General features: G+C 37.7%; 1 long non-coding RNA gene across 1 annotated transcript; it reads left to right on the top strand.

Annotated features, from left to right (window-relative positions):
• Window positions 1-2,711: 2,711 nt before the first annotated feature.
• LOC115823043 (uncharacterized) lies at window positions 2,712-6,289 on the top strand. The gene is made up of 3 exons (XR_004025627.1): window positions 2,712-2,856; window positions 3,678-3,827; window positions 4,295-6,289. It is a non-coding gene; the product is annotated as an uncharacterized LOC115823043 (long non-coding RNA).
• Window positions 6,290-8,605: the final 2,316 nt, after the last annotated feature.

Below are 8,605 nucleotides of genomic sequence, written 5' to 3' on the forward strand. Positions count from 1 at the left end.
CTTAGTTTCCAAAACATACAAATCAGGGCTTAGGAAACTTTACAGGGATTCTGACAGATGTCAACACTCAAAACATACGGTCTCATTGACCTACTCACTCCACTAGTGATTTTTTTTTATTGTGCGTTTAAAAGACAGGCTACAGAATAAGGGTTTTTTGGATCCTTGGTATTGTGCATCTTGAGTGCTCTACAACAGAGGAAGACCTAAAGTAGGAGCAGGTGGAAGATCTGGGTCTGAGAGGACCATTTTAATTACTGGCAGCCATGGTCTCCTCCTTGGTGCCCTGCTGCTTGAGACGGTAGTCGGCCAGGGCAGCTTTGATGGCATCCTCAGCCAGCACTGGGGAAGTGAATGACACGAGAGTTAAACAGGTTTATTACATATGTTTACTACTGACAGAGTGCACAGGTTTACTATAGGATATTACGAGGCAATATATAGTATTTTATCATTCTTGGCAATGGCTGTGGTAATGAATTTAGGAGAGTGCAAATATTCTTTTTATTCTCATAACAGAAAATTTGTATAATAAGTCTTAGTGCCAGTAAAAGTCAGGCTTTTAGGATCAAACTGAAAGAAAGGGTTTGTTTCATGAAATATTTTCAGCACAAGCAGCTATTGCAGCTATTGCATCATTTCATAGCATGTACAACTCAAGAAGACTACAGTGTTGTTTTACGACAGAGTGACCAGAATGTTCTAGAAATGGGAACGTACTTGAGCAGTGCAGTTTGACCGGTGGCAGACAGAGCTCCTTGGCAATCTCAGTGTTCTTAATCTGAAGGGCTTCATCAATCTGCACGCCAGCACCACATAAATCGCACAGAGGGAACATGAGATCAGACAGATTTAGAGTTTGTGAGGGTGGAATTAATAGGACTGCACGTCGTTTAAACGAAACAACGGAAAAAAAATAGATAAGACTGAAAAAAAAAAAAAGACTGAAATAGAAGGAAAGGGAAATGATACAAAAATCCTTACTTACAGATTTGCCTTTCACCCACTCGGTTGCCAGGGAACTGGAGGCAATGGCAGAGCCACAACCAAATGTCTTAAACCTGGCATCCACAATCTTCCCTTTTTCATCCACCTCAATCTAAAGACAAGCATGAGCAAAAGAAAGAAAGGTTTTATATATATATATATATATGTATATATATATATATATATATATATATATATATATATATATATATATATATATATATATACATATATATATATATATATATTTTTTTTTTTTTTTTTTAAACACCTCCTGGCCCAGGTTTACCTTTCTGACTAAAAGTACATTTTTCATTTATATCTGGTGAAAAGCTGCTTTTCTGACATTGCTCTTCAGGGCTTTTACAGGAGTTAAAATTAGATCCTGAATTAGCTGTGCTAAATCATTAAGGATTAAACTCATACCTGCAGTTTCATGACGTCTCCACATGCAGGAGCACCAACCAACCCCGTGCCAACATTTTTGGCATTCTTATCCAAAGACCCCACATTCCTGGGATTCTCGTAGTGGTCCACAACCTTACAATGGCAGTGAGAGAAAATTAATAAATAAATTTAGAAGTCCTAACCTCGTTCATATTAAACAAACCATCTCTGGTCATTTAGACCTTATGTAAACCTGTGTAACCATTCGAACAAAGCAGTATTGTGTACCACTGCCTGGAATGTTGTGATTTCCTCCTTGTCAGGAAGCAGCTAAATTTGGGGGAAATTTGTGCTGAGTCACTGTCGTTGCTCGTTGGAAATCATACCTTAAAAATATTTTTAACAGAAATTTTGATCACATTTCGCACTTATGACCGAGTGTTACTGGCCCTGAAAACTCTTAACAAGATTAATTGAACAGCCTGGCTAAGAGGCTTATATCTGCCCCATGAGTACAGAACTGAGAAGCCCTTTGAATGACTTGACAGCCCTAACGGTACACCAGCAATACTACATCGAGGCATGATGAGCAGTAAAACAAATACATAGCACTGTGGATGAAACTCAGTCTAGCGAAGTGAATGACTCTGTAGGACTGGGCAAGCACTAGGCCTAGTCATTTCAGTAAATCACACAAAGTACAGTAACGTACATTTTCATATCATTTCAGAAGGACATTTAATTTGCGGCTCAGATTATTTTATCTGGCGAAATACTTGTATATCCACCACATGTACAGTCCTACAGTGATACATATAACTGCTAAACAAAGTTAGCTTTTATGTAATTTTATAAGATACGAAGCTGTCGCATGGGAGCAACTGTCTTACCTTCTTGTGATAAGTGTTTTGTCCCACCACTTCAGGAGTGGACAGCCTCCTGTTGATGAGAATTAAGGGAGAGACGCATCTCTTCATCGCATTGCAAGCCATAGTTGCAGATGATGACGCACATAAAAATTCAACGCACAAAATCCCTCCTCTGTACCTTTTCCGTGTTTAGTCACATGTTGTTCATCAGCACGTCTCTTATTGGTTGCTGAGGTTACACAAAACGCGTGTAAAAATCTTCGATAACTACCAAGACATAAAAAGGGCTGATAATCGATGGAAAATTTTAATTGAATTTAATTAAATTCACAGCTTTAAAAACCAAATGTGATCAAAATATCATAATGCAGCATGTAAATGAGGAATGCCACTGACCCGTGACACACATTCCGACCCGGTAGGTGGCAGTGTGACGGTAATTGCTCCCGTCGTTGTCAAAAAGAAGGAGCAGAAGGAACCCTGTCTGCTGCGTTAACAAAAATAACATCGCCAGAAATCAAATGAGTTAAAGGATATAAGCGAAGTTACTGGAACATGGACAACATCAGACAACTAATCGGCTTGGAAAGTCAAAAAAATCAACAACCAGAAGGTACTTCTCACATTTGTCGTTTCTCGGTTTTTAAACCGTAGCTGCTCTGTTACTTAATAACTGGGACTGTTCAAAGGCCTAGGTTTCCACAAAATTCTCGACCTTTTGAATGCTACTTAAAATGGTGTGTGCTTGCCGTGGTGATGTCGCGGGAAATATACACGATTCGATTATATTCCTGGTAACTTTGAGATTTAGATTTTTAAAATGTGAAATAGATGATTACATTGTTGTCCTTATTACGGAAAGAACACTGTGTCCTTTCCGTGACACCATGTAGAAGTTTGGCATTTCACTGTGACCATTACAAATATTATTGTAAGGCAGTGGTGGTCGGCCGGTTGAATTTATTTTAGTTAACATACTTGAGCCATCGTAGCATGATTATCGCTGATATATATATGAAGGTTTGCCATAGGAATCAGACCCGATTCACAGCAGTTTAGAGAAGATCTGATCCTCCAGGCGTTCGTTTGGGGGCGCTAAGGGCAATCTGTAATTGAGCATTTGCGCAGTGAATCGATTATTAATGGAAAAAGAGGAGAAAAAAACTTCCTTTTCATGACTTGGTAGCAGGTAATAGAGTTAACGTAACTTATTTATCAACAGTTTACTACTCAAGGGTTTTCTGCATGTTTCCACTGCAGCTTATTTTTCTCACGTCGGTATGACCCCGCTGAATGAGGCAGAGAGTGAACCGTATGTGATTAACGGGCAGCTAAAGTGGATTTTAAATGATTTTAAAAATGTCTGTATAAGTCATCTTGAATTTTTTTTAATCAAAATGCTCACCATTAATGAGTGTTTTCTGTCCTCAACAGGCGCTGTTTTAACTTGAGTTCTTCCCAAGTTTCTCATCATGGGGGGGACAGAGGGGAGAGGGGGGTCAGGAGAAAGATGGAGTCTCTTTGGGATGCGGCCCATTGTTCAAAAATCTCCTACTGATCCAGGATCAGATTCCAGCACATCTGGTAAAAAAAGAAATACCCACACTTTCGCTCTACTCGAGTATCATAACAGTTTTGGTCTGTTATGATACTGATTCATAGCTGCATGTCTCCCATTTTTAAAATAATACTGAATGAATAGAATGACACTTTTAGATAAGTAAGTAAACAGCACTGCAATCTGCAACAGTATTTTTTTTTTTAGTTATTATGGAATAGTTTGGGAAAGATTTTCCACAGAACATTATTTTCTGTCGTTTTGTGCAATGTTAGAATTGCAAGTGAGGCAACACTTGATGTACTTTGGAACAGATACTCCAAAGAACATGATCAGTTTTTTGTGCATGTTTCTGGTCAGAAATATGTTCAAGAGATCTTACATGAACATGTTATTTAATGGCATACAGTTTTACATTAGTTATATTACAGTCACACAGAAGTCTCCTCAATATTTTTATAAAATGCAAACAAAGAAAACTGTTTTTGCATAGGGCCCAGCATTCTGCAGTCATACTTTGGGGCTCGGAAGTCCAGCTCAATGGAGGAGCTGAAGCCCCAGCTGAAAGACCTGGTGGAGGATCCCGGTGGACTGAGAGCAGCTCACTCAGAGATCAGTACTGCCGAGGAAAAGAGAGGACACCCCCGACCCCACAGACTCAAACCACGGGACATGAACATCCTCATGCCTTCTGGCTTCTGACCTCCAGCCTTCAGTCTCAAGAAACACACACACACACACACACACATACATGGACACACGTTCAAAGCTGTTCACCCCTCCAGCTCAGTGCATCCACAACCACTGTTTACACTACATTGCACTGCTTCAGATTCACAAATGGAGTGTCTTGTAAGTGAGCACAAACACACTGCTGTTGGCTTTTTGGGTTTTTTTTGATGAACTTTGCTTCCTATATGATTTGCCTCATATACAGTTTACCTGAGGGAGCAAGAAGATGTTCAGTGCCAAAAATTTCAAGTTATTTTTATTTTTATTGATTGGTGCATCTCCATATTTAAAACAATCCTAGATGCTAGTCTTATGTGATCATTCGTCACTGTGTTGAACAGCCAGCTGTGGTCACATGGAAGTGGTTTACAAATGTTGGATATTGTGGTGCATATTGTATCTCTGCATGTTCTGATTCACACAAGCTTCCGCGGTTTCTTACGGCACAGTCAGCAGACCATCCTCCCTCTGCTAACACTTACACAGTCCTCTGTGTCCTAATCCAGCTGAGATTGTTTGCATAGTGCTTTCATTTAATTCTGTTGTACTAGGTGAGGTTTTTGTCTTCTTAAATATGTTAGCAGAAATCCTCAGTGTAAAATATGACATGGATAAATGAAAGATGCTCCTTCTTATGATAAACCCCATTTAGTGTTAAAGCCCATTTATAGTCAGGCCTTATAGTAGTGGTTTTTTATTATTTTACTGCCCTGTTTTACATTCGTATTTTAAGTAATTTCCATATGTTGTGTAAGATATTGTAATTAACAAAGTTCTTTTCAGTCATCAACACATTTAAGTAAGAAGACTCAGTTATGAGAGGAAATATTGCCTTGGTTGAAGCAAAGATGAAGAGGTGTATGTATTTATTCAGTGTAATTAATAATAATAGTGACATAAAGGGGAGCACTGTTTTTTTATACAGAGTTCTTATGTGCCACCCCAATACTTTCTGGAGAAAGAATTCTTCACGCACTCATGACTGCGCACCCTCTCGACTAAAGAATAACAAATGCTAAAAAGAAAGAAAGAAAAAAAAAAGTGTGGAGAAGCACACGTTGCTTGACACTGGATAAACAGGGTTCTGGTTGCTTTGTCTTGTATGATTTTTTTTTTTTTAATTTACTTTAAGTACCATTTGTGTGAGATTTTAAAAAATGTAAATGCCTTCATCATTCTCTTCTTACTAAAGTAGAACACTACAACCCCAGTGCTGTTGTTCAGCTGGTAATAAAAGCTTTGTCCACGGTTCAGTCTTAGATGTTCGTCGGATCTCTGACAATGGGGGAGTCCTGCTGAAGAAATAGCATAAATAGTGATGACCTCGTGAACCGAAAGAATGGGGTTTTATTGTGTTTTCGCTTGGAGTTTACAATAAGATGTTTGGTTGCAGCGACCTAGAAACTATAAAATACTCATGCACTTTTTTTTTTTTTTTAGTGCTGTTTTGTTTAAAGAGAGATTTTTGTTATGGAGTGTTCCTCATCCCCAGGCTCTTCTGTTAGCCATGCCAGCGTGTATTTCATATTGTAACAGTGGGTCTGTGAAATGTCCTTTCCCTAGCAATACACCACTTTAAATGCTTAAACTTTGGTGAATTCACCCATATGCATTTAGTTGTGGAAGAAAATTTCTCTGTAGTCTTGCATTGGACTCGGTAAAGACAACTGTCAAAAACACAGTATGAAACATTGCTGTCCTGACTAATCTAACTGTGTACCTTGCTGTCCCATAAAGTGATTTTTATTGAATCAGATGAAATTCTGAATGTGTGTATATGGTTTCTTTTTATTTTTCAAATACAGAAATACAACATGGTTTGGATTCTCATATTCAGTACCTCCATTTCCTTATAAACATCCTTAAACAACATCTCCCTTTTCATTTCCATAGACGTGGAATTAAGATATCAGTGTTACATATCTCAGACAAATGAGAGTTCGTAGAGTAGTTGAGCCCAACATTCAGTTAAAGAGAGACAAAAGAACTATAAAAAAACAAAGAAGTTAGCAACACAACAAATCCTTCTTCAAAAGTCTTTGAATACTGATTGAGTTGTCATTTGAAGACCATTGATGTGTGACAAAATCAATAATATGTTATCATCATATTGACATTATGGTGTCTGGAGGCCTCTTGAGACTACTAACATCCAAGACCTACGACAATACTGCAACTGTGCATGCAATTTCAAATATGATGTATAAATGTCATGACAACCAAGGGCTCCTAAAATCAAGCAGTACCCAACCAGAATATATTCATCATTATTTTTGTGTGTAATCATGTGTGTGTTAAGCATGTGTGCACACGAATGGTCAGTTGGTTCAGCTATAAAACTTAACCTCCTCTTGTGAGAGTGAATGTTACATTCATACACGATCATTTCAGAACATTGAAAGGAAAAATAAAAAAAAAAAAAGGCTGAGGAATATTGTGCCACTGGACATGATCTTTGGCTTTATCCAGGACTATCCAAAAGTCAGCATATAGAAACAACACATGAGATGCAAATGCAACAGTCTGCTGGAGAGGACAGGAAATCAATTAGTCAGGCTCCACTTCGCAAACACTTAAAATCTGATATCAGGTTCCAACCACAACCCTCGTTCTCCGTCGGAAGATCCTCAGTGGGACCTGTCAGTCAAGCAGTCCTGATACTGGCTCTCCTGCTCATTGCTCCACTGCACAACATCAACGCTTAACTATGTCTCTAGTGTACGTGACGTGGAAAGAAGTTATTTTAAGGTGAAACATTCACCTGGTTATCTGTGATATTGTACAAATGTGAGAAATTTTCCTCCAGAGGTAACGTCTGTCTTCAGAAAATACTTCAAATACTCATCCCTATTGGTTATGTAATTATATCCACATGTGACTTACTGCGTGAATGAATAAGTGAATGAATGAATCACTGGCAATGTTTTCAGATGTGAACATACGTTGTTGCAGAACTGCAGCATCGCGGTCTGTATGGAATTAATGATGAGAATCCCCGTCTGTGTTTGAGGGCTGTGGTAAGAGTTACAGTAGCATATTTACTGTTATAAAACATATGTTCAGAGAAGTAAAAAGGAAAGCATATTGGTTGCATAGTTGGTATGCAAGCAGCTGCATAGTACTGTAAGTTATATACAAACTTCTTTTGAGTAAACGTTCATTGTGAAATACAAATAAAACTCAGCAGCATGAACTTAATATAAAGACAAAAATATTTCAGTTTTTATGAAAACATAGATGAAGAAATCCAACAACTGGACACTGGCAATTCCCTTCAGCACCATTAGCACTGAAAGTGATTTACATATTTTCATTCAAAGAAATCTTAATGTTTCAACAATATTTATGTAAATATGTATTGCTTAAGAATTGGTAACTGTACTTTAGAGTAACTCTACCTAAGATACTACTTATAAAGTTTCTGAAAAAACAAAATCATATTAATTTAAATGAAATAGTATTACTTTACATATCAAAACCATATGAAGTGTCCATACATAAATAAAAACTGAGAAAAACATTACCCATCCTACACTCTCTCTCAAAATTAGTGTATTGCTTCATTGTACTACACAGTACACTCTAACATCCCACTGCACTGTGTTAATACTAGACACTCATATGGTTATTTTCACTGACACAAAAATGCCTGCTACCTCTCTGCTCACTTTTTCAATAAAAATGAAATAGAATTACAACAAAAGAGCAGATTACAGAAGCAGACAAAGAAAATGACTGTGATAAGAAAAAACATTGTAATTAATCATCAAAATAGCGCTAATCACAATTTGGCAGCATTTCCTTGCCACAGAGTATACTGTGTTCTTTCAGTTAAAACTCACCAACAATGCCAACAAGCAGACAAAGTAAATCAATGATTGTGACAGGAAAAAAAAAACAACGTTATAATTAATCATCAAAAAATAGCATCAGTCACAATTTGGCAGCATATCCTTGCCACAGACTACACTGGGTTCTTTCAGTCAAAACTCACCAACATCAACAATCATGTTTTCTTGTCTTAGGAACAAGTGTGTCAGTCATTTAGGTCACTGAAGAACACTGAGGGTGA

This window comes from Chanos chanos, chromosome 10 (assembly GCF_902362185.1).
Source record: "Chanos chanos chromosome 10, fChaCha1.1, whole genome shotgun sequence".
Taxonomy (NCBI): Eukaryota; Metazoa; Chordata; class Actinopteri; order Gonorynchiformes; family Chanidae; genus Chanos; species Chanos chanos.